Here is a 25978-nt window from a genome sequence, read left to right on the forward strand (position 1 = left end):
TACATACCTGTGAAATGTTACATAGATCAATAGATTATAATATTTCAACTATTTTCCCAGTTGGTGGATGCTCAGGGTGTTTCAGTTTTGTTGATTTCATCTTAACAAACAACATTACAATTTACATCCTCATACCCAATTCCTTACATATGTATACACATGAGTTTAATTGTGTTATTATTTCTGTAGGACTGAGTCTCCAAAGTGGAATTGCTGAGTCAAAAATTAGGAGACTTTTTTTTAATTGTAATTAACATTGATGGATATTTAAAATGATTTCCATTTAATCCTCAATAAAAATGTGCTTAATCTTGTTTTCCTACATACTTTTGGGACTTTAATGTTCTTCTATTTTTCTCACTCTGGTAGCTGAAAAATATTTCATTTGGCTTAATTTACATTTCCTTGACTTATATTGAGGTTAAATATATTTCTTTATGTCTGTAATTTATTTTTGACCCAGTGTTCTCAAAAGTATGTATAAATGTTAAATTCAGCGTCAGAACCAAGGCAATGAAAATGTTGTTCATAGAAAAAAGAAACAATAATGATATTTCTGAAAACATAATTTTCTTAAATGGTATGTAATATAATTGTATGAAAGGAAAAACTTTCCTCTACTTTCTTATTTTCCTTAACTGAGGACTGTGAACTAAACTAGCAAAAGACAGAATAACAAGAGAAAAAGACATACACATATAACAGATGTTTAAAATTTTACATACACAGGGGCAACACAGAAAAGAAGTGAAGTGACAAAGAAACATTTAGACTCAAAAACTTATATACCATATTAACAGTCAGTGATAAATTGTGGAGCAATGGCTAGACAAAGTAAAGGGGGTTGGGACTTCTAGGGGTGGTAAATTGTGGGAAGATAAATATATGGGGCAAATAATGGAAGATAAATGTTATTTTTGTAAGATTTGTCTGTGAAGACTCATCATAGGTACTGACTTTCCATCTTCTTCACGCCCAAAAACTCCCCTGGAGAGATTTAAGGCAGTCCTCATTTCTCAAAGGTTTCTGCTTTTAGTCAGGTAAGAGAAGCTCCAAGAAGTCTCCCTTCTGCGTCTGTTAATTCTCAGTTGCTTTCATCTCAAAATAATCCATATATCTAAGTAGTGTATTTGGGGAGGCAGATATTTTCTGATACCCTTGATTATTTAGCCCTTATAAGTATTATTGTGAAAACAAGAATCATTGGAACTTTGGTTTTGTTTTGTCTCTGTGGGTTCATAATTTGTTTAGCATTAGTTATGAAACCTGAGATTTCCCTTATTAACCATATACCTTTGTACAAATGTCTTTGCTCTCAGCTTAAATTTTTATAACCATAAACACAAGAGATTAAAATCTACCTCAGAATGTTGAACTATCTCTCTCTCTCTCTCACACACACACACACACACACACACATGTGCACGTGAATACTATCCACATGGAAAATTTCTACATGCAGTAAATTTATTTGTTAATGACTCTTTGTACTTACACAACCCTACTTCATCATTTATAAAACATTTCCCCATCCACTCTTCTTTTATTGATGTTCACATTAAGACTGGGATTTAACAAAGGGATAAACTGAGACTTGAAGAAGTTAAACAACTTGGCCAAACCTACACAGTTAGTGTGTTCTATATCAGACCATTGATTTTGAGTCTAGTTTTCCTCCTGTTTTATATTTGGGTCAATATACTGATAACTCGGATGCTTACATTTTTAATAATAAATATGTTTATACCTTCCTTAAACATGTCTGTTCCAATACACATATGGTATTCTACTAAATATATCAGTTCCTACTGAAATATAATTAATTTATAGAGGCCGTAATATTATGGACAAAAGTGAAATTACAGATGTAAAAATTGTTATATTACTGGATCATTCTAATGTTTACTTAAGAGTGCTAAGTGAGGGTAGAAGGCTGTGAGGTTTAAGGAGACCAGTAAATATATTAAATTATTTATTTTTGATATACTAAGAAAGAGAATTCCAATTTTAAGACAAAGTTATTGCAAGAATGTCAGTAAGAACAGGCCTTGTGATCTGGAGTCCAACCAAGATGGCTCTCTCCAGACACTCACCTTGTTTTAGATACTTGCTCTTCCCTTCTCTCCTTTATAAAACCTGCTCTCGCCACCTGCCTGAGGGGCTGCAGTGCATCGATAAGCACCTTCCCAGGAAAGTGCTAATGACTGACAAGGCTAACTGGTTCCTCCCAGGAGCTTTTGAACTTTAACAGAATGTGGTGCCTAAACTTGGGGTCTCCAACTAAAATACTTAGGATTGGGTGAGCCACAAACTAAAGTGAAATGATGGGGCATATGTGCTGCTCTCTCACTTTTCTTAAAATGTCAGTCTATTATATTTTTTCACTTAAGACATGTGCCTAGAGAAATACTTTTGTTGTTTTATCATAAGATAAACAAGGGTACAACTTGATGACATGTCACCTGATACTCAACCCTCTAGGACTGTGGTGAATCTGGTGTGAGTACACAATTTGACTGCCACTCACCACCAGCTTATTCTTTCTAGGCTGAAATGCATATCCAGGTAGAAAACTTTTCCAATTGTTTTCCAAAAGAAGCCAAACAGTAGGTTTTCCTGTAAATTACCTTGTTTTTATACTTTGGCTCAAATGTTTAAAACATGGAGTATGCAAAGTAAAATGAATATCTGCAAGCCAAATATGACTCTTAAGCTAATGATTTATAACCTCTTCTTTAAAGAAATGAAATAACAACTTTAGGTACCATTAACAGGACTTGAAAGTAATAGTTTTGATTGGATATACCAGAACAACTGCTTGCTCATAACCTTTGTGTAAATTAGAAAAAGGTATCCGTATCTCAAGGCATTTTACTTCCGTGTGTCAGAAAATTATAATGTATTGATTTTATTAAGATATGAGCTGCTGGCACCATCTGTCATAAAATTATTTTATTAAGTGTATAATAATATCTAGTAAAAAGTCTCTAGAGTGTCTACAATATAAATTGTGATCTCTAGGACTGGTCAGTGCTCAACCTGCACAATGATACACAATAATCTTGAAAAATAATCCCTGGCTTCCTTGAATCTTGCAGAGTAAGACCCTGCCTTCACCAGCAAACAGATTAAAAATTTAGCTCTTCCTGATGTTCTCTCCTTGATAGTAATGCTGAGCACAGCATTCGAAGGCTCTGCTGAACTGACTGTGAATGTTTCAGACATTAAAAAATTAAATGAATAAAGAGGACATTTTGAACGATCATAAAATCATCAGAGTATGTATTAGCTTATCAGGGGTATTGTGACAAAGTACCACAAACTGAGTGGCTTACACAACAGAAATTCATCATCTGCCAGATCTGGAGTGTAGGAGTCTGAGTTCAAGGTTCCAGCAAGGTCAGTTTTTTCCCACGGCTGTGAGGAAGCATCTGCTCCATGCCTCTCTCCTATCTTCTCCTGGTTTGCTGGCAATCTTTAGCCATCCTTGGCTCGTAGATGCATCACCCTTCATCTTCACAGGGTGTTCCACCCTCATGAATGTCTGTATTCAAATTTCCTCTTTTTATAAGGACATGGGTCATATTAGATTAGAGCCAATCCTAATGACCTTTTCTTCTCTTGATCATCTGCAAAGACCCTCTTTCCAAATCAGGTTACTTTCTGAGACAGTGAAGGTTAACACTTTAACAGATGAATTTTGAGGGGATATAATTCAATCTATGACAGGATATTTTCAAAGTCATTATGTTTATAATTCTAGATTTTAAATTCTCCTCATATAATTCATATTTTAAATTCTATTATATAATGTCAAGAGAGCAGCTGACTTTATTTTAGCTCTATAATATTTATTTTCTTATATGACAAATATTCAGATATGTATATTCTCAGCTATTTTTTTAAAAAATATAATACAATTTGAGGTAAGTCTTTTCATCTTTACCTTGGAGCGACTGCATTTAGTGTGTTTGTGGGGTCTGAGTGACTGTATGCATGTGTGTGTGTGTGTGTGTGTGTATGTGAGAGAGAGACAGAGAGACAGAAACAGAATGAGAGAGAGAGAAACAGAGAGAGAGGAACGAGAGATTACATTCATAGCCTCAGTGCTCTCCTTTAGATTGTTTAGTGATTTCCCACTGCCAACAGCTCTTCACATTATATGAATCTAAACTACTCACATAGTGAAATCCCTTTCATTCCTATAGCTTATAGAATAATTGCCTGCCAGTATCCCTTGTTTTTGTAATTTACTTTTAACCATAAAGGAAAGCCATTTTTTAATTCTCTTGAATGCCAAATCATTCAATACTGAAGGTATCATTTCAATGTGCTGTATAATCTCACTCAAAACAAAAAGGAAATGTAGCATGTCAGCAAGAAATGGTACATTCTGAACCTTGATTTAAGGGGCTCCACTGCTCAGATCATCCAATCTCTATAAGGAATATTTGGGAGTTTCACTCAGCACAGGTGCTTAAATATCAGTATTGGTTGTGGGATTAGTGACACTATGAGTTCAAGCTATAGCTGAGGCACTTATTTTTAGGGAATAATGTGCTATGGGATGCAAAGAGAAGTGGATAAAGAACCAGGGGACTTCTCTCCAACTTTATCTTGTAGACTTGCTTTCATTCTTTCATTCATTCACTCATTCCTTTATTCACTCATTCCTTTTTAGTCAGGTTCTCTGTTAAGCTCTAAGAACAAAATAGTGATTAAAACATGGAGTATGACAGATTAAACAGACATTAAAAAAGAAAGATCAATACAGAGTTATGTAGGTTACAATAAAGAAATATAGTATGTATAAGTGCAGGCTGATCTGTTATGAGAGACTTGAAAATACAGTGGTACAAACCACATATAAATATTTTAGGTAAGTAGTCCAGGGCTGGTGGAGCGATATGTGGCTTCCATTGCAGGGTCCATGGTGACTGCTTTAGTTCTCATTCTTATCAGAAGGAAGAATGGAAAGGGGCACAAGTATGTGTCCATTTTCCATTTTAGGGTCACAGTTGGGAAGTGGAATACATCAATTCTGCTCACAACTCATAGACAGAACTTCATTACATGACCTTCATTACACGATTCAAATCTTTGAGTTGAATAGGAGGCTGGGAATGCAGACTTTAGCTGGATTGCCATGTCTGTAGCTAAAATATGAGAGTTCTACTAATATATTTATATCCACTAATGATGAATATTGGTAGGAAAAATAGCAGTCTTTGCTCCAAAGTGTAATGGGAACATCCAGTAGATGGTTGGGGTAGAGGGATGTGACATACCTTAGTGAGAGGAAAATCCCTGTCTTACTATTAAGAAGTGACATTAAACCTAATTAGGACAACAATAGTGCCCAATGGTTAGAGTCTGAATGAGTTTGAGTGTTTTAGACAGAGAAAACAACCTACAAAAACAACAACAACAACAAAAACAACAACAACAACAACAACAACAACAACAACAACAACAAAAACCCTTGAAATAAGAAAAAGGGCAATTGAGAAAGAGAAAAACAAATGTTAAGATTGGCATAAGAGTATTTTGCCAGAGGAAGAGTGTCAAAAAATGACTCTGAACCTGTAAGCAAAGATCAAATTACAAAATGATTTTGGTCTTCATCCTAGGAACTACAGAGAGGCATAAAAGTCTTGTCATTGGGAAAACATTCATGAGATTTTCATTTTTAAAGGATTAACATTTGAATAAGAGTGGAAAATGAATGGGAAAAGCTTGGATGGAGCTGAGGAGAGTAGTCAAGTGGTTTTGCAGTAATCCAAGGAGAATGATTGTGGTTAGACTACAGTGACAGTTCTAGAACCGGAACTAAGTGGACATAGGCAATAGGAGATACAGGAGATAGGGTTAGTAATGATTGGATGCTGGTTGTAAGGGACAGGAAGGAGTCATGGAGGCTTCCACAGCCTTTTGCCTGAGAAACCTCATAGTGGTGATCATTCAATGAGCTGGATACATTTAGAAGAGGAGCAGCTTTAAAAAACAAGTGATGGTGGAAGAATTCAGTCTCACTTTGAGACATTTAAATAGCTATTTCAGAAGGCTTTCAAGTAGACTGGTCAGGAGCTCAAGAGATAGGTTCAGTTGGAAAATGCAGATCTTGGAGACATGGAAGTGAATGAAATTTCCCTTGGATATCAGTCAGAAAGAGATATAACTTTGTTATAAAGAACATCTCCATTTAAGGAGATAGCAAAGGAGATTGGGAAGGAGAGAGGGGTAGGAGAAAAAACAGGAAAGTCCATGGAAATCAAGTAAGAGAGAATACTCTATGATATCAGATGCTGTTCCAAGAGGTAGTCCTCAAGTAAATTAAGGATGGATTGGTAACAAGTAGGCTCAAGGAGAATAAGGACTGAAATACCTCCAAGGAATTTACTGGCATATAGAGAGACCATTATAAACATTGTCATTGTTTGAACACTGAGGAGGTACTGAGGAAATCAATATGGCATCCAGCTTCCATTATTTAAAGAAGTGTGACTGCAAAGAGTAGAAGTTACATAAAGTAGAGATTATGGGGTTTTTTTTGTTTTGTTTTTAATTGTGTAGGCTTAATTTGAGAACGTTTTCAAGGGATAAGTATGTATTGAGATTATACAGAACTATGACAGGTCTCTCTCTGGGCTCTTGTGCATCTTATTTTCTTTGAATTAAATATTTTTCTCTTTACCTACATTCTCTGCTTTTCCCATTTCACACAAAAATGGAAGGTAGATTGTTCTTGAAGGTGACACAGTGGTTCAGGTCTTCTCTAAATTACTCTTATGTTTATAAAATAATACTAACATTTAGTGAGTGCTAATCAATTTTCCAGGTGCTGTGCAAAAAGCTTTTCACGTATTACATCCTTTAATCTTCAGAACAATCCTATGAAGTGTTTATTTATTTTAAAAATAAATTTATTTATTTTTGGCTGCATTGGGTCTTCGTTGCTGCGTTCTGGCTTTCTCTAGTTGAGGCGAGTGGAGGCTACTCTTTGTTGCGGAGCATGGACTCTAGAGCACAGGCTCAGTAGTTGTGGCACCCGGGCTTAGTTGCTCCCCAGCATGTGGGATCTTCTCAGAACAGGGATCGAACCCATGTCCCCTGCATTGGCAGGTGGACTTCCAACCGCTGCACCACCAGTAAAGTCCCTGAAGTGTTTTTTTAAAGCTTCATTTTACAGTTTAGAAATTTCTGAAGTTCACACAGCTGAGTAAATATGGATCAAAATTCGAGTCCACACAGTCTGAATACAAAACCTAGATCTCCCTAAAGTTAGATGGCAGAATCATGAATTATTAATTCCTAAGTATTGTATTTGCTTCAAGTTTGATTTTTGTCAAGGATAATTCTTACACTTAGAATAGAAAACATTTCATCCTCAAACAGAACATTCCTGTTTTGCTTTGGTCATCTTTTATCAGGATAGACCTAAAATAAAAATGATTAAGCTGTCCTATGATCATGACAAATTTTTACAGTAAAATATATACATATTAAAAATAGTTTGGTAAAATTTGTTTTTCCTGACTGATCCTGGCCATTTCAAAACAAAGCTAGAAAGTTTTGAACAATTGTGGTCTTGAGCATGTTCATGTTTCTGAAAAATCATGACAGGGAGATATCGTCTTCATTATGTTTTTAGCTGAGAATTGATGTCTACACAGTTAAAAAAGTTTCAAAAATGTGATGCTCCACATATGATAAATTGTAACAGTTATGACTGAAAATCATGTAGAGGCCATGTGACACTGTTTGTGGGCAATTGAGAGTAAATTCTGACCCACATTGCCTGGGAGATAGAGTTGTCCATCAAGGAGGAATTGGGTTGAATATGCAGGCTGAATGATGAAGCAGACAGAAAGAGAATCCAAACTGCTTCACAATAAGCTCAATTTTAAATGTATGTAATAAAGTTACAACAATAATGTTGTAGCTCAGTAATGCAGTCTTAAAATGCAGCAAGCCAATTATACTTTCATTTGCAATTTCATGTCCTTATAATAAGGTTTGTTCTTTATTTTCTAGCCTTATTGTAAGTAGATATGACTTAGCTTTTTATTACCTGCGTCCATCTTTGGCTATAATCAAAAAAACTTAGTGTGTGTGTGTGTGTGTGTGTGTGTGTGGTATGTGTGTGTACTTTGCAAGAACTCACAAACCACTTATGATTTCCCTTGATCTAATCATTTTTCCAAAGAGATTTCTCATTTTAAGAGAAAGAAATTTAAAAAGTAACATGTATCAGTGTGTTAGCTCATCCATCATTTCTTCCTCATGCCGTGTATCATTACACACCATGTAACTCATATCATTTGTTTATTTTTCTTAAGTGCATTCAAAAACTAAGAGATTGAAGTTTAATTTTCTTTTCTGTTTCTTGAAAATGCATTCCCTTAGTTCTTTTGGAGATAAATACAATGATGGGTTTGAAACAGATCCAAAATTAGATTATCAGTAATATTCCAAATTACAGTGCTATCTAGAAATTGATGCCATTTGGGAGCTACAATATTACCATATGTTCTCTGCATATATTCATTATAAGGACATTTACATCCTCCTCTATCTTCTCCCAATGATATATTTTAGGAGAAAAAGTTACAAAAGCAATGACAATCACATCACTTTCCAATATTTATCAACCTGCCATATTAAACTTATTAGAATAATTTTCTGCCCCACCTAACAAGAAGCTCTTCTTTCTTACCAAGGAAACAAATCTAGGAGGAATACCATTATCAGCATGTCTAAATAAGAGTCATTCTTTTTTCTTGTCCTGTTTCCCATACCGATTAAAAAGACTTTTGATTTTTCTGCATGTTCCTCACGATGTCCTCGTGGTATTGCTGAATGCCATCTTAGGTAATTCAAAAACTCTCATTTTTATTTACCTATGTCCATTATTCATTTCCCACACTTTCCACAAAGGAGTGAAAAGAGACTTCTAGAGGTTTCTATCTTAGCTCTTCCAAAGGACACCTTGTTTAATTTTTTTAAAAATGTATTGTCAAAAAAACATTCTCTAGGTGTTTGAAGGTATATAAACTTTGACAATTATCTGTCTGTCATATAGTTACTTTAATGTAAGGAAAATAATGTACAAAGAATTATATCTCTTTTAAAATAAGACCAATTGAAATATAGGTAATTACATCTCCCCAACAGTAGTGTAGGTCAGAAAAGTAATCTAGTCATGTTTTAGGATTAATTGTGCATTAGTTTAAAAAACAATAATGTTTGAAAAGGAGATAAACTATCATAGTTCAAGAACAAAATACACAGATACGTAAGAATGTGTACTTCCTCCCACAACTGTCATTGACTGTTTTCAGCTCCCACCCCTTCTCCATCTTGGACTATTAGCTGTTAGTTAATAGTTTCTTCTGTATTCTTCCCTAGTTTCTTCATACATATGCTATCCCTTCTCTTTTCTGCAAAGTAACATATATGTCTGTTTATTTTTATTTCTTCCATAACTGTTATTATTTTCACCAAGCAAAATAATTTGTATTTGTTCTTTCTCTTCTTTTTCCTTGCTTAGTTTATGCATATCTATGTTGTAAACTTTTCAAGAACCAGTTTGTTTGTTTATTTATTTATTTATTCTACAGCTGTTCTGTTGTCTAACTCACTAAATTCTGTTATATCTATTAGTTTCCTATTGCTATGTAATAAATTATGACAACATTAGCAGCTTAAAGCAAAATTCATTTAATATCTCATAGTTCTGTAGGTCAGAAGTTCAGGCAGACTCAGCTGGCTTCTTTGCTTAAGGTCTTCACAGGCTGAAGTCAAGGGATCAGCTGAGCAGGCTGTACCCTTTTCTGCAGGTTCACAGAAAGAATCATCTTCCAAGCTCATTTAGGCTGTTAGCAGAATTCAGTGCTTGGCATTGTAGGACTGAGGTCCTTATTTTCTATTGGTCAGAGGTCATTCTCAGCTCCTAGAAGACACTTTAAACCACCTGAGATGGTTCCCTCTATCTTCAAAGGCAGCAACAGCTCACAGAATCCTTCCTATGCCTCGACTCTCTAAATTTCTCTTCTGCTATCAGAAGGAGAAGACTCTCTACTTATAAATATCTCTTGATTAGGATAGATACACCCAGATATACAACATGAAGCAAAAACTAACTGATAGGACTGAAAGTAGACAGAAACAGATCTACACTTACAGTTTGAGACTTCAACCTTTTGCTCTCAGGAATTGGTAGAATAGGAAGACAAAAAATTAGCAAAAAATTAAAAGACCAGTGAAGAATTATCCACCAGTTGACCTAACTAGCTGGCCATTATAGAAGTTACCACAGAGTATACATTACTTTCATGTATGAATTGGACATTCACCGAGGTAGATCATATTATGGATGAAAAAACAACTCTTAAGAAACCTCAAAAAATTAAAATTACACACATATTCACATGCCAAATTTCCCAAAACTAATCTACAATAGAAATTCAACAGAATTTCATTAAAAATCCCAGCATGTAGTCTTTAGAAATGGACAAGCTGATTTTTAAATTTATGCAGAAAAGCAAAAGAACTAGAACAGCCAAAATGATTTTGAATGAGAACAAAGTTGAAGGATTCATACTACCTAATTTAGGAATTTACTATAATGCTCCAGTGCCTAAGACAGTGTGGTCCTTAAAAGGATATACTTACAGGTAAATAGAAGAGAATAGTGAGGCTGGAAATGCACTGAAACACGTAAAGTCTATTGATTTTCAACAAAGGTGCAGAGATAGTGCAAAAAAGATGCTGAAAAATTAAATATCCATATGTGTAAAATAAACTTTCTCCCAAATCCTTTCCATCATTTTTTTTTTCTCTTTAATCATTCCCAAGCCCCTGAGGCTGCAGGGCCCGTCACTTCCTGTGTAGTCCAGCTTTGATTTCAGTGGTTAATGGGAACAAGCAGGCCTGCCCCTTCCAAATGTCCCTACCACTTTTGGGGAGGGTAAATTTCTGTAGCAATTTCTAAGTCACACAGTACATCTAGTGTTCTTTGTCTGCCTTTTGGTCTCCAAGAAAATCAAAATAAAAGGTTCTACTTGTGAAGATGGTGGTCCCAGGCTTGTGCAGCTTAAAATGTCTGGAAGTTAGAGCTCCACATGTAATATTTGAGAATCACACATTTAGACCTATAAATGAGACTGGCCCTGAAGAGATGCAGAAAACAGAAACAAACCTCCCAATGTTGGAATACCTCCAGATATAGAATTTCTAGGTTGGTTGAAATTTGAACTCTAACAATTTCTCAAAAAGTGGTTATGGAAACATAACCTGATGTCTTTCATACTAAAAACTGTTTTTCTGTAGTCTTATACTATATCTGATGACTCTCCATTGTTAGTATATTGTTGCTTTTTTCTATCATTTTTCTTACAGTATCTTTATGTAATTTTTGCAAGTATCATTTGTCTTTTATTAATTCTTATTGAATGATTTGAATTTTCCTGAACTGGTTATTTGGACTTCATCGTTGTGAAAGGAAAAGAGGCAGGTATCCTTCCAGGGTTTGTAACCCAGAGGATCTCTTTTTCTCTGCTGTCCAGAGACAGAGCTACCTATACATATGGCTCCCACCTACAAATATGATTCTTGATTCCTCTTTCTTTCATCCAAACCAAGTCCAGGAAGGCTTTTGCTCATGCTAGTTTCCTCACTCTTTATTTCTAACAAAGTACATGGCTAAAACTTTAGGGTGAGCCCTTTAACTTCTGGAACCAGAGTTTTACCAGCACCTTCTGAAACCTGCTACCACTGAGCCCTTTGCCATTCCCTATGTTTCTTCATTTCACATATTTCACATGCATTTAGTTCTGTAGCTGCTTTTGGGAACTCTACATATATTTTGAAGTTAGTAGATTATATGCTTCTTAGGTTCTTTAAAAATAAATTTTACATATTTTTCACTACTATTTTTGTATAATTTCCAAAACGAAAGGAGGAATAATACTGATTTACAGGCATATAAAAGTTATACTCTAGTAAAACTGATACATATTTTTAGATGTGAAGGGCCAAACTTCTAAGATACTTAGGTTCAACTGAACAATTATTATCAGATTCCCATACCCTCAAAAAAACATCATCTACTATGTTCTTCTAGTAAAACTGATACCTATATTTAGATGTGAAGGGCCAAACATTTAAGATACTTAGGTTCAATTGAATCATTATTATCAGATTCCCATACCCTCACAAAAATATCATCTACTATGTTCTTCGAACTGGATCTCTCTCTCTCTCTCTCTCACACACACACACACACACACACACACACACTATTAATATTAAACAATGGCTTTTAGTTAAAACAAAACTAAAACAATCTGAAGGAGGACATTTCTTGTAGAGATTTTTTGTTGTGCTTTTTGGAGGAAATTTTCCTCTCTCTTCTTTTTCTCTATCTCACTGCTTTCTTCTTTCAATCAAAAGTCAGGTTTGAATAAATATTTTTCTTACTGCCAATTTATTGGATTATCAGTATGCTCTTTTCTTAGTCTCTGGATTATTTATTGCTGTTTTTCCATTTTCTAGGTTAGAGTGCTTCATGCAGTTCTAGTAGGAAAATGCTTACCTTTCTCTCAACCTTCTGGTTTCCTTAGAGGATTTGGTTCAGCATTGAAATGTGATTGGCAATATCTATTCTCAGGGACCTGCCTCTCTTTTTAAAACAAACAGTGGATGAGGCAACCCTCTGAAGTATACTGGCACCACTCCAGGCTATTATTTTGAATAATCTACTCTGGCGCAAGAACACTCATACAAGGTGTTGAATGTCTTAAAATATATGGTGCTATATAAGTGCCTACAGCACCTCAGGGTAAAAACTAAGTCCAGTATAAGAATGAATGATGGAGTCTTTGTGTTTTCCTCAATGTTCAGGCAGTTGTGTTGGCATTTACACATGTCTATGTAATTCAGCATTCAGACAGAGATAAAACTCTTTGATGATTACACGTTTCTACTGTACAAAGAATTAATCATCTTGCTAAGATGGTGTGCTTCTAATTGTTATTTTGTCTCCTTACATTATTTTATTTTAAGAGAGAGGTGATTTTTACAAAGCTACATTTGCTTTACATTTAATTTTGCAAATATGAAACCAAATCAAAGGGAACTGCTGTGTGCTCTCTTTTTTAAAGTAAAAATATATGTTAATATCTAAAGAAGAAAACCAACAAGTCACTTTGAGGAAGCATCCAATGTTAGTGCATTCTTGGACTGAGCAATTTTCATAAGTAGATTTTATTATTAAATCGAAGGAAATTGCAGGTATTTCTGGTGAAAAATATAATTGAATATGCATGTGGGAAGTTGGGAGGCTGGTACATGAAGTGGAGGAAGAAGTAAATATGTATGCAGAAAAGAGGTAAGATAATCACATTCAAATGCAACAGGGAAAGAAACAAGGAAGTCCTTTTATACTAAAGATTATACTTCCAGAAATCTGAACCTTAGTAATGTGGATATAAATTCAGCCACACTTATTATGCATTTATCATATAAAAGACTGAAACTGAAACCACCATAAAGAGTGGTTTTTAAAGAAAGAAATAAAGGTGTTGTTCAATCCTGGAGGAAATGCCAAAATATTAAAGAAGAATTACAGAAATAGCTGAACATAATACAAAGTAAGAGCAATGTTTTTTAAAAACAATGCAATGTTCAATGGGTACATGTCTAGAATGTGAGATGTGACCAGGGTATTTAAAAGATCTGGCCCTTGCCTACTTTTTAGTTCCTACTTTAAACCATTTCTACTTAGGCACCTGTCATTCCAGCCCTTCTGGACTTTTTTCTGTGCCTAACTACACTAGCTCTCTAGCAGGGAGGTTCTTTCATATGAGGTAGCTCATCTGCTTAGTAGGTTATTACTCTTTCTACCATATTTTGAGGGTGAATGAGTTTCTACCCAATGCACTTGAAATAGTATTTGGTACATAAGATGAGCTCAATTGATGTTCATTATTATTATCAATAATATAAAAATCAGTATTAAATATATTTCAGTGTCAGTCATATTTACTTTTAATGGTTATATGTATCCAATGCCTAGGAAGAGGTGGGGAGGCAATGTTAGAAGAAGGTATATTAATAGGCAGAAAGTAACTTTCAAAAAGAACATATAAAGCACATATAAACAATAAAATCGTAGTTGATAGGGAATCATACTGCTCAATATCACGGATTTCCTGTAACAAGCTTTAAAGGCATAGTTATATCACACCATTGTGCTATGATTGACATGTATTTTAGAAATTCAAAGTACCTTAAACTCTGGTCCAGGAAGGCAGTCTATGGATAACACAATTAGGAAATGTTTTCTTTCCAATGATAAAAATAAAAACAGTTAATCAATAAAACAATATTTATTTCAATTATGTGGGAAATTGTCCTTTTGTGACTTTCTCCATTCCCCCAAAATGGAAAATGTGTTGCTATTCTTTATTATCTAGCTTATTACCTAATATAAAGTCTAAAACAGTATCTCATCTGAATCCATGAAAGTTACAGTTGAAGAGATTCAATTAAAAAGACCTTGATCTGTTATTTAAGTTTTTCAAGCCTTGAAATATACATATGTCATGACAAAATATTCATATGTGAAAAACTGATAACATTGATTTGAAATATTAAAATTAACATAAAATAATATTTAAAATGATTATTCATAATTTCTTGGAGCATAGGAATGAAAACAGGTTATCACACAAATTCTTTAAGCAGTCACATTTTCTCTAGGCCTCAATAAATACGAGAATGCGAAAAAATGTCAGACAAGGATATGCTTGATTAGAGTACTTATCTAATTTTGTTTTATTTTATTTATTTTTGCATGAGTGTTTCACTTAATTTGTAGAATTTTGAGAAGGAAATAAGGTTGTATTTGGAATGCAAAGGTATAACTTTTTAAAGATGAAGCACTAACTTATCACATTGCCCTGCCAGTAGTTTGGTCAGCAGAGTATACACATATTCAATTTTAGAAATATTAAAATGATATTTGATCACTTCATTAACATGTAAAATATGTGATCATAATCAACTTCAAATACTCAAAAGTTGTTTATTGATGAAAGAGAAGAGACTCCAAATTTTAGAAGTTGAGAAAAAGATACAACATTAAGGACTCAAGAGTAACAAATTCCTTCAGTTATTTCAAAACTAATGGTTTCTTTAGAGTCCAAATTTAGAGCTCTAAGTCCTGTATCACTAACCAAATCCATTGTTATTTGATAACAATGAACAATTGCTGAAGAGTAATGGCCTCTTTTTCCTTATCACTGGTATATTTTATCATCTTTTTGCCTGCCCTTATGATCAAAAAAACATAAAGCTACCCAGAAAGGGCAGAAATATTTTAAACAAGAGCTTTTACTTCCCCAAGGAGCTGCTAGTACCTACTTGGTTAGAATTCATTTATAAGCAATAGAGGCCTTTTAAATCTATATTACATTTCCTTATTAATAGTTTCTGTTCATTCAATTCATATTAAGAAATTGTACACTCATTGAGCAAATATTTATCAAAACCTATTTTAGGCCAGGCACTCTGATTAGGTACAAGGCATATAACAATAAATAAAAGTAATTGAGTTTTCAAAGATATTTTGAACATCTCCTATATATTAAGCAAGCTTTTGTTTTTGTTTTGATTTTGCGGTTTTATTCATTTATTTACATATTGCAATCTAGTGGAGAAGGGGGAAAATAAAATAAGTAAATATATCTCAAACCAAATGTCAATAAGGATTAGAATTTTGAAGGACAATAAAGCAGGAAAATAGTTGGAGAAATCCTGGGAGTGCCATTTTAGTCACAGTGATCAGGAAATTCCTCACCACAGAGGTAGTTTTGTAATAGAGATTTGGATGAAGTGAGACTGTGTGCTATTGAATATTTGTGAGAAAAATTTGTGGGAAAGTTGAGAAAACTGTGTCAGGCAGAAAGGGACAAGTTTAAAGGTTTTGAGGTAGGAATCTGCTTGACTTATTCAAGGAGAAGCTAGAGGGCTTCCCTGGTGGTGCAGTGGTTAAGAATCCGCCTCCCAATGCAGGAGACATGGGTTCCAGCCCTGGTCCGGGAAGATCCCACATGCCGCGGAGCAGCTAAGCCCACATCCCTCAACTACTGAGCCCACATGCCACAACTACTGAAGCCTGAGCGCCTAGAGCCTGTGCTCCACAACAAGAGAAGCCACCACAATGAGAAGACCACGCACCACAATGAAGAATAGACCCTGCTCGCCACAGCTAGAGAAAGCCCAAGCACAGCAATGAAGACTCAATGCAGCCAAAAATAAATAAATAAATAAATTTATATTAAAAACAAACAAAAAAAAAGAGAAGCTAGAGAGCTAGTGGAGTGGAGTGGAATGAGCAAAGGGAAGATTCAAAGTAAGTGGGACTGAAGAGGATAAACATGCTAATCACACCAGACCTGCTGAGAGTTAAAAATACAGACTTTGTTCTAAGTGTTATGGGAATCCAATGAAGGTCTTGAACATTAAAATGATCACTATTTTACTTTGTGGAAGAAGGATTACCATGGATAAGAGTGGAAACAAGGGGATCAGTTAGGAACTATTATAGTTGTTGAGGTCAAATAAAAAACAACGAAACCAACGAAACCAAACCATGACTAGTCTGATGACAGAGAGGAAGGGAGTGCTAAGCAATTGAATATCAGATATATTTGGTACAAACAAAAAGTTAAGGATGATTCCAATTTGTTAATGTGAGCAACAGGGAAATAGTAGTGTCATTTAGTAAAATAAAAAAGACCAGGAGAAGAAAATGTTTGATAGTCATGGGGAGAAAGAATGAGAACAAAGTATTTGTTTTTGATGGCTTTAGTTAGAATATTGATTATTCAAATGGATATAGGAGTCTCAAATTCAAATTGGCACCAGAGATATAATGTTTGAAGTCCTTAATGCTAATATGGTGTTTAAAGACTTGGGACTAGATGGGATAATTAACAAATGAGTATGCAAAAGAAGGGAGTTGAAGACTGAGCAAGCGAGAACACTCCAACTTTTAGAAGCTGGGAGAAAGATCTAACAGAATAGTCAGTGTTATGGGTTAAATTCTGACTCCCAAAAAGATATATTGGTGGCCTAGACCCCACTACCTGTGACTATGATCTTACTTGGAAGTAGGGTCTTTGCAGATGTAATCAAGATCAGATGAGGTCCTTAGAGTAGGCATTAAATATGACTGGTGCCCTTATAGAATGAGGAGACAGAGACACACAGAGAAAAGAATGTCATGTGAAGACAGATGCTCACGTGGAGAATGCAGTGTGAGGATGGAGACAGAAATCGAAGTGCTGCAGCCAGGGGACACTTGGCCAAGGAAAACCAAGGACTCTCCACAAATCACTAGAAGTGAGGAAGGGCTCTCCCTTCTGGATTTCAGAGGGGGCAAAGCTCTGCCAATATCTTGACTTTTGGACTTCTAGCTTCCAGAACTGTGAGAAAATAAATTTCTGTTGTAAGTCATTCAATTTGTGGTACTTTCTTATGGCAGCCCTAGGAGACTAACCTTGTCAGTAATAAGAAATAATTAAGAAAAAAAGTATGGTGTTCTGGAAGCTAACTAAGAAACTGTTTCCAGAAGGAGGGAAAAATGTGTGAAGTTATGAAGAGGGAGCAAGTGAGTTGAAGATTGAGAATTGTGATTTGAGGATCAGAAGTGAGCTAGACAGTAGGAGAATCAATGAGGACTATGGGTGAAATCTTTGAGTGCAGGTTAAACAGAGAATGAAGGACTTACGTATCTTACCAAGATGGAAGAAGAGGGACTAAGCTTGCTCTCCAACATGAAACAACTAAAAAAGCAGGCAACAAATATTTAAAAAAGAAGTTTTCAGGACACTGGCCATCAAATAACAAGATGAACTTTATTATTGCTCCAACTCACTTTCTGGAGAGAGATTTTAGGTCACAGTGCAAGGAGGACCTGGGAAATTTTTCAATATCAGCAACCAATTATTTGATTCTCCCACACCCACTGGATATTCTGCAATTCAATTCTGACCTCAACTACCCAGAGTTGTCATCAGACTCCATAAGTTTAAGGACTCAGTCCCATAAAAAAATGTCCCCACTTTATACCTAAGCTGTGAATGGTGACCAGGCTACCCACATTTCTGCCCCACTGACTACAAATTTGGGGGATCCTACAACCACCTCAGGTTCAATAATTTACTAGGACAATTCACAGAACTCAGGAAAGTGCTTCTCTTACGATTATGACATATAAAGAATACAATTCAGGAACAGCCAAAAGGCAGAATTGCATAGGACAAAATATGGAAAGAAGGGTGTGGAGCTTCCATGCCCTGTACAGGTGTTCCACCCTAACAACTCCTTGATGTGTTCTCTGACCTGGAAGATCGTGAACCTCATCACTTAGGAGTTTTTATGGAGATTCAATTACACAGCCATAATTGATTAAATCATTGACCATTGGTGACTGAATTCAATCTCCAGCCCTTCTCCCCTTCATGGAGATGGGAGAAAGTGCTGAAAGTTCCAACCCTCTAATACATGGTTGGTTCCTCTGCTCACCAGCCCCTATCCCGAAGGGAGTCCAACCAGAGTCACTTTATTAACATAAATTCAGGTATGGTTGAAAGGAGCTTGTTATGAATAAAAAAGATTCTCCTACTACCCAGGAAATCCCCAGGACTTTAGGAGCTCTGTGCCAGACACCAAGGACAAAGACCAAATATATATTTCTTATTATAGCACAGAGGGAAGACTCAGGCAGAGCACAAAACTCTCCCTGATTTGAGGAGAAGGAGCTGGGATCCCAGGGAGACCAGTTACCTGGCATTTATACGGCACTGTACTGAAGCAGAGAGGGCTGCACAAAGAGAAAACTCCAGAGGTCTTTAGCTAGGCCCCCATGAGCATTCCATTGCAAACTGCTCAGTGTATGTGGGGCAACTACTTGAATTTGGGAAAGAACTACCTAAAAGGATAAGAGGGAAAATTCTTCCATTCATAGAGGAATAGTAACAATGTTGTTCTCACCAGTCAGAATGGAAAGCCTTATTTATAGGGCATCAAATAGATTGCTCAGAAAGTTTTGGCTTAACTAGTGGAATAAAATTAGCTCTAAATTAAATGCTGTTCTGTTTTCACGTAACTTAGCTTAAAAGCAAGACCCGTGTAACTTAACTGAATTACAGAAGGAAGCTCAAAACCATTTATGTAAATACAAAAATATCTAGCACTTAACAAGGTAAAAATCACAAATATCTGGCATCCTCCCCAAAAGTCACCCAAAATGCAAAGAGTAGAAATGTACTATGTATAATAAGGAGTGAGAAAAGGATAACAAAGAGCCAGGAGATAACCTTTGTGGGTGATGGATACGTTTATTTTCATAACGGTAGTGATGGTCTGATAGGTATATACATAAACGTCAAAACTTATCAAACTGTACACTTGATGTGCAGTTTACTATTTGTCAATTACACTACAATAAACCCATTATTAAAAATCTGATCTCCCCAAAGTAAAGATGGAATGGGAGGTGAGGAAATGAAAAGAACAACTCTTTGGAGGTGTCTTTCTATAAAGGGTAACAGAGAAGGAGGCAGTGGCTAGAAGAAGGGACAGGATAAACACAGTTTTATGTGTTTTCTCTGTGGCCAATAAATAACAGCATTTAAAACCTAGAATTTTTAGGAGTTGGTGATTAACTGGACATAAGAGATGAGGATAAATTAGATAACAAAAGGGCAATATACTATCAAATTAGAAATAGACTTGGGTTGAGTTTACAGTTGTGGCTTCTAGCTGCTGTGTGATCCTATGCAAGCTACTTATATCCAGTGACTGTCCATTTCTTCATCTATAAAACAAGGATAATAGAAATATCTGCTTTGCAGTGTATTTGAAGTTAAAACAAAAATTTAAGAATGTGATGGAGACAGCTGGCAAGCCCTATTGAGGCCTAAGACATAATTAAATTTTTGCCTTTGCTTCCTCTGGGCCTTGTAGACAATGAAAAAGATATTCTTTGCCCTATGTACAGATTGAAGATTTTTCTCAATCTTTGTAAGAAACCTGGATGAATAAAGCAGTAGACTCAAATTAGACACCCACCTTGGCGGGGAGCAATTTGAACTGTATTTTGGAAGGTTTACAACAATTTAAATAAAATGCTCTCTGGTATTACCCATGGAACAATTTCACTTATACATTAGTGGACTTAATTTAGGGTTGTCATGACATTTATAAGAAAATAAAATCTAACATATCCTTATTTGCGAAAACTACATCAATAAGAAACCAAAACCACTGCAAAAAAAAATAAAAACCAAAATAAAATAACCTTCTACTAAACATGTAAATCACAAGTATCTGTATCCTTGTTTTTTATGAAATTGTAAGTTTCATAACTTTTAGGAGGAATTCAGTAGTCAACCACTCTACATAGCATTAGTATGCTAGGACATCAAAGGGAAATGGATAAACATCAGGCTTTATTTCCAACAGGAAAATTATTGTACACAACTATTCATAGTTCAAATATTTTCAAAAATAATATTTAATATTTAAAGAAGAAGGCTAGTCAAGGTACTGCAGGTTTTCTCATGCATTATTTACCTTTAGGTAACATGAAGAACTAGAATATAAAAATTATGAAAATGGGGGCTTCCCTGGTGACGCAGTGGTTGGGAGTTCGCCTGCCGATGAAGGGGACACGGGTTCGTGCCCCAGTCCAGGAAGATCCCACATGCTGCAGAGCGGCTAGGCCTGTGAGCCATGGCCACTGAGCCTGCGCGTCCAGAGCCTGTGCTCCACAACGGGAGAGGCCACAACAGTGAGAGGCCCGTGTAACGCAAAAAAAAAAAAAAAATTATGAAAATGGAAAAAGTCTTCCTACTTCACAAAAGGTTTTGTTTTGGTAATGTTCTAGTAAATGATGAGATGCAGAAATACATAAAGAATGTGTCAAAATGTCTTAATTATAATCTAAACAAACAAAATTTCATGTTATGTTGTAGGACGGAAAACCTTTCCCTTCTCCCTCTCTAAGTTCTTTTACTGTTCTAATAATGAAACTGACATAAAAGAGACTAACAGGAAAAAAACAAATTTAATTTCATAGGTGTGGAATCCAAAAAATATATGAGACTCCCTAAAGTGACCAGAGCAGGCAGCTTTTATCCTTTCAGACAAGGAAACAATACACTTGTGAACTGACAAAACAAAGGGGTTTAGACTTGATATAGCAAATTAGTGAAGAAGTTACAAGATTTGTCTATACATCCTTCTCCACCCTGAATTCCCGTTCTCTGGTGATAAGGAGGGTAACTTCACATGGGAGATTTGTTTCCTGCTTTCAGGGGGATGAAGGAGATTCAGAGTGCTCTTCTTGCACCAGCTATTTCTTGAGTTACTTTAACTAAAATAATCAATATGCCAAAATGGCATATTTTGGGGTGGCATATTCTGTTCTCCTTCAATGTCTTATGCCTCAGCATAGTTAAAATATAGTCTTGGCATTTAAACTCATCATGAGGTCAAAGTCTAACTAAGGAAATCCAGGTTTTCGTTGTAAAGGGGCAAATTATGACAATTTCTCAGGTAATTTAAAGTAACACAACCACTTTCTCTTCCACGCTTCAGGAAAGTATTAAACAGCAAATAAATTCAATGTTTCATATTAGGTCAATAATAGAACTTCAATTAAATCCTGGGATCAGAATGAATTCTAGAAGGAACATTGTTTCTGTATTACAATGACTATAGAGAACCAATTTTATTGTTGAAACACCTTTGTATTATAGGTGTCCATAAGTATGCTTACTAAACCCAACTGGCAATAGAGTCTTAAAGTGAAGTCAAAAGCTATAAAAACAATAGCATAAAGTAAGAATATAGGTAATTTATGTTCCTAAGCATCTTGTTTATATAACTTACCCATCATACTCCAGAGCCACCACCTCTTCTGCTTTGCTTGAGATTCTAACCTTCTTAACTTATCATTTTGCTTCCTATATCCTCATTAACTATATGCATAGTTAACTATATGCATCATTAACTCTGGAATTTAACCTGAAATCCATCCTTTGTTCTTCCATCCCAAACTCATAAAGACTATATGATAGATATTTGGTAAAAACTAGGTCTCAAAGAAAACACTTAAAGCTACTGTTTCTGGAATTACCATCAAACACTTTCTCTCCCCTCCCACGGCCAGGACCTACATGATAAGACATCTTATAAAAATATGCTGTGAATGCTTTATGAGGGTGCTTTTCCTTAACCAGGAAGTCCGTAGGAGGAGAATGACTTAACCTGACACATTTCATTATGAGAACATCTTCCTGGTGATCTATGGCTTCATAAAGTAGACTTAGAGTTTCAAAGTTGCCCTTGAATCCTGGGTCAAGAAATGCCACCAACATATATTCTTTCTTGTCACAGATTTCAATGAACTTGTAGTTTGTCAAGCCAATGTCATTACTTTGAATTTGATTTGTGAGCATTCCACAAAAAGGTATTTATGTCCACATATAATAAACAGAGCACCTGACTTTAATTTGCATTACTGTATTTGAATTCTTGAGTGAATCCTTAAAACAGCCCACATTAATCCTTATGTATCTTCTTTCCTCCCTCCCTCCCTCCCTCCCTTTCTTCCTTCCCTCCCTTTTTCCTTCCTTTTTTAAATTATTTCAGGTGATGAAAACAAGAAGAAAAAATGACCGAGAAACTAGCTAGGAATTATCCCAAAACTCTCATATAAAAACAGAAACAAATACTTCCCCCACAAACACCCATTTTTCTCTTGAAAACCTCGGGAGAGCTAGTTAAAATGGTTGCTAGGCAGCCTGTTCTTCATCTCATGATGGGTTAGAACTTTCTTCGTGTTACTGAGATACTATGGTAAAATTCTAAAGCCTTTTATTTTATAGCTCCAATTTAATTAATGTTTTAGGCATATGTATAGTAATTAATTAAATAGAAATATATTCTATGAGGTACACATGTTTCCAGAATACCATGACCTTTCTAGCAACTCGTTTTTTTTTTTTTTAAGTCTCGATATTTTACTGCATTAGAGTTTACTTGAAAAAAGTAGACACTAATTTGCTCACAGATTTTGGTCTATTTTATCATTCTACAAAAAGTGCTATATTTTCCAGTACTTCCCTTAAGAGACTGTGCATGAATCTCTCAGCAATGAGATTGACAAAGAAATTATATTAAGAGCTAGAAAGATAGATAAATGATATGTTACACATTCACATACACATATACACACAGTTGTGTGTGTGAACACATGCTTTCTCCCACAAAAATGCATACACATGTATGACTTCTATTTATTTCTAGTTATAACTCCATTAACCTTGATAAACATATCTTTTTTCCTTTACAGTTTAGAGATCTCTGTAGGCATTTTTCTTTTTCATTCTAGGGAAATCTAAAGTACTTTTAAGATTTCTTCATTTACAGATATGTTGTGTTGTTTATTTTTATTGCTTTTCCCTTGAATGTTTATTTTAGATATTCAGGTGAATGAAATAGCCCACATATAATGTCCACAAGAAATAGGGTGTCAAGGGAGCAATACAGATCATTATCTAACTCATGCTACTGAAAGAATATCCTATTTCTGACCCAAGTTCTTCTACATCCTTGCCATTGGTCTTCTTTTCCTTAGTGACTCATTGTAAATTAATCTGTAACGCTCTGTCATCTATTAGTCTTTCAGTTCTTACTATGTTCCAAAGCTAGTACATTGATTCAATCCCATATTACCAGACCAGAGTATCTTAACCTACAGTGGATGAACTGTCCCATATATTCCTGTCCCAACTTTTTTGTTTCCTGGTCTTTTTCAGTTTTGCTTTGTTGGTTTCATTTTATTTTCTGAGAGCAGAGATCATGTATTTCATTAGATTTTTAAGAGATTCCAAAAGTACTGAGAAAGATCAGCCTTGATAACACTTAAGATCTTTGTACCACCCTGAGTGACTGTAGGGACACCTCCACTCTCTCCTGATATCTTTTTCACACTTCAGTATAAAGGAGAAGTCATGGTCTGCCCACTGCTATAAAAGGCAGGTCTGACAGGGGTAATCCAGCTTAAGGCATCTTATTTAGAAAAAGTTAATATGATCTATAACCTTGAAAATTAGATTAATTCCCTAATAACAATAGATCTGATTAATCATTTGTAATTTCAATTGAGTTTAATCTCTCCATTAATAATAGATCTTGAAAATTTGGAATCCTTAGGTAATAAACTGCATAATACAAAGGGTGGCCAAGAGATGTGGATGATCTTCTCAGCAGTACTAACATTTTGTATGACACTGGACAAATCATTTACTCTTGCTGTTCTTCAGTTACCTTGCCTTCAAATGGGAAAGCTAGGAGTTCCACTGCTTCCTTTGCAAGGTTACCATGAGTGTAAAATAGAATAACTGAAAAGCTAAAATATGTATATGCAATTCATATATGTATGCTTGTGTATGAAACTTTTGAGCCCTGAATGGAAATAAGGCAAATATACACTGTAGCATTCTCTAGACAAATCTATTTGCCAACATTCTGATATTGAATACTCATATACAATATCATGTTTTCATTTAAATTGAGGGAAGAATATATGAGCCTTCTCAACACAGGATTTCCCCTTCTTTCCTTAAGTATTTGCTTTGGTAAATGAGAGGTTGTGTTATTAGGGTAGAGTATAAAGTATTTGTTTTGTAGTCAGATAAAATTAAGCTTTTATCTCTACACTGATATTTACTCGATCTGGGTCCCTGGGATATTAGTAGGTCCTTTTTAAAATTATTTATTTTATTTTATCTATTTTTGGCTGTGTTGCGTCTTCGTTGCTGCGTGTGGACTTTCTCTAGTTGCAGCGAGAGGGGGCTACTCTTCGTTGCAGTGTGCAGGCTTCTCATTGTGGTGGCTCCTCTTGTTGTGGAGCACGGGCTCTAGGGGCACAGGCTTCAGTAGTTACAGCACACAGGCTCAGTAGTTGTGGCTCGTGGGCCCTAGAGCACAGGTTCAGTTGTTATGGTACATGGACTCAGTTGCTCCGTGGCATGTGGGATCTTCCCAGACCAGGACTCAAACCATGTCCCCTACATTGGCAGGCGGACTCTCAACCACTGCTCCACCAGGGAAATCCAGTAGGTCCTTTATTAATGACAGTGTTCTTTATATTTTTGGAGAAGCCAACTATAGATTCATTTCTTAATATGAATTTTGTCCTTTACAAATCTCTTGCTCCTTTTTTTTAAATCCCACTTCCAACTTCTTAAAGTCTAATTAATTATAGTATTGTCTTGAGCTTATTGATTTTTTTTCTCTTCTTCTAGGATCATTTTTGAATGTTATCAAAATGCTGATAACTTATTCCTCTAGAAGAGAGAAATCCTCTGGATCTGCTGGACTTTCTGAAGTTGATTTTTTTCTTACCTCTATTTATCAGTACCTCAATTTTTAAATCACCCTTCTCAAAGTGAAGTAAAAGTACCCAGTAAAGATTGTCCTTAAAGCTAAAAGTGAAGAACAGCTATATCATTACAATTTTACTCCATCCAAGTTGTGGCTCTTCCAATTTTTCTCTTCTTGTTTATCTAACATCTATTCTTTGGGTAAGATGTATCCATTTAAACATTTCTAAAATTTAATTTTAAGATTAATTTGGTTTACAATAACTCCTTAAATGGTCTTGAAATTGAATTCATTTTTGTAGAATGTTCAGAAATAGCATTCATGTAAATGATTTCAGTTTGTCTTATAAAAATTTCTATGAAGCAAACAAAAGTTTTTCATATGATTTTGGCTAAGTTATCTTGGGAGTAAAGGTAAAGCCCAAAGACTTGGTAAATGTAAATGTGAAAAATTGAAAGGATAACCAGCAGGTATGTCTGCCTTCCTTCTTTCCTTCCTTCTTTCTTTCTTC

Source organism: Hyperoodon ampullatus (genome assembly GCF_949752795.1).
Source record: "Hyperoodon ampullatus genome assembly, chromosome: 2".
In the NCBI taxonomy this organism is placed as follows: domain Eukaryota; kingdom Metazoa; phylum Chordata; class Mammalia; order Artiodactyla; family Ziphiidae; genus Hyperoodon; species Hyperoodon ampullatus.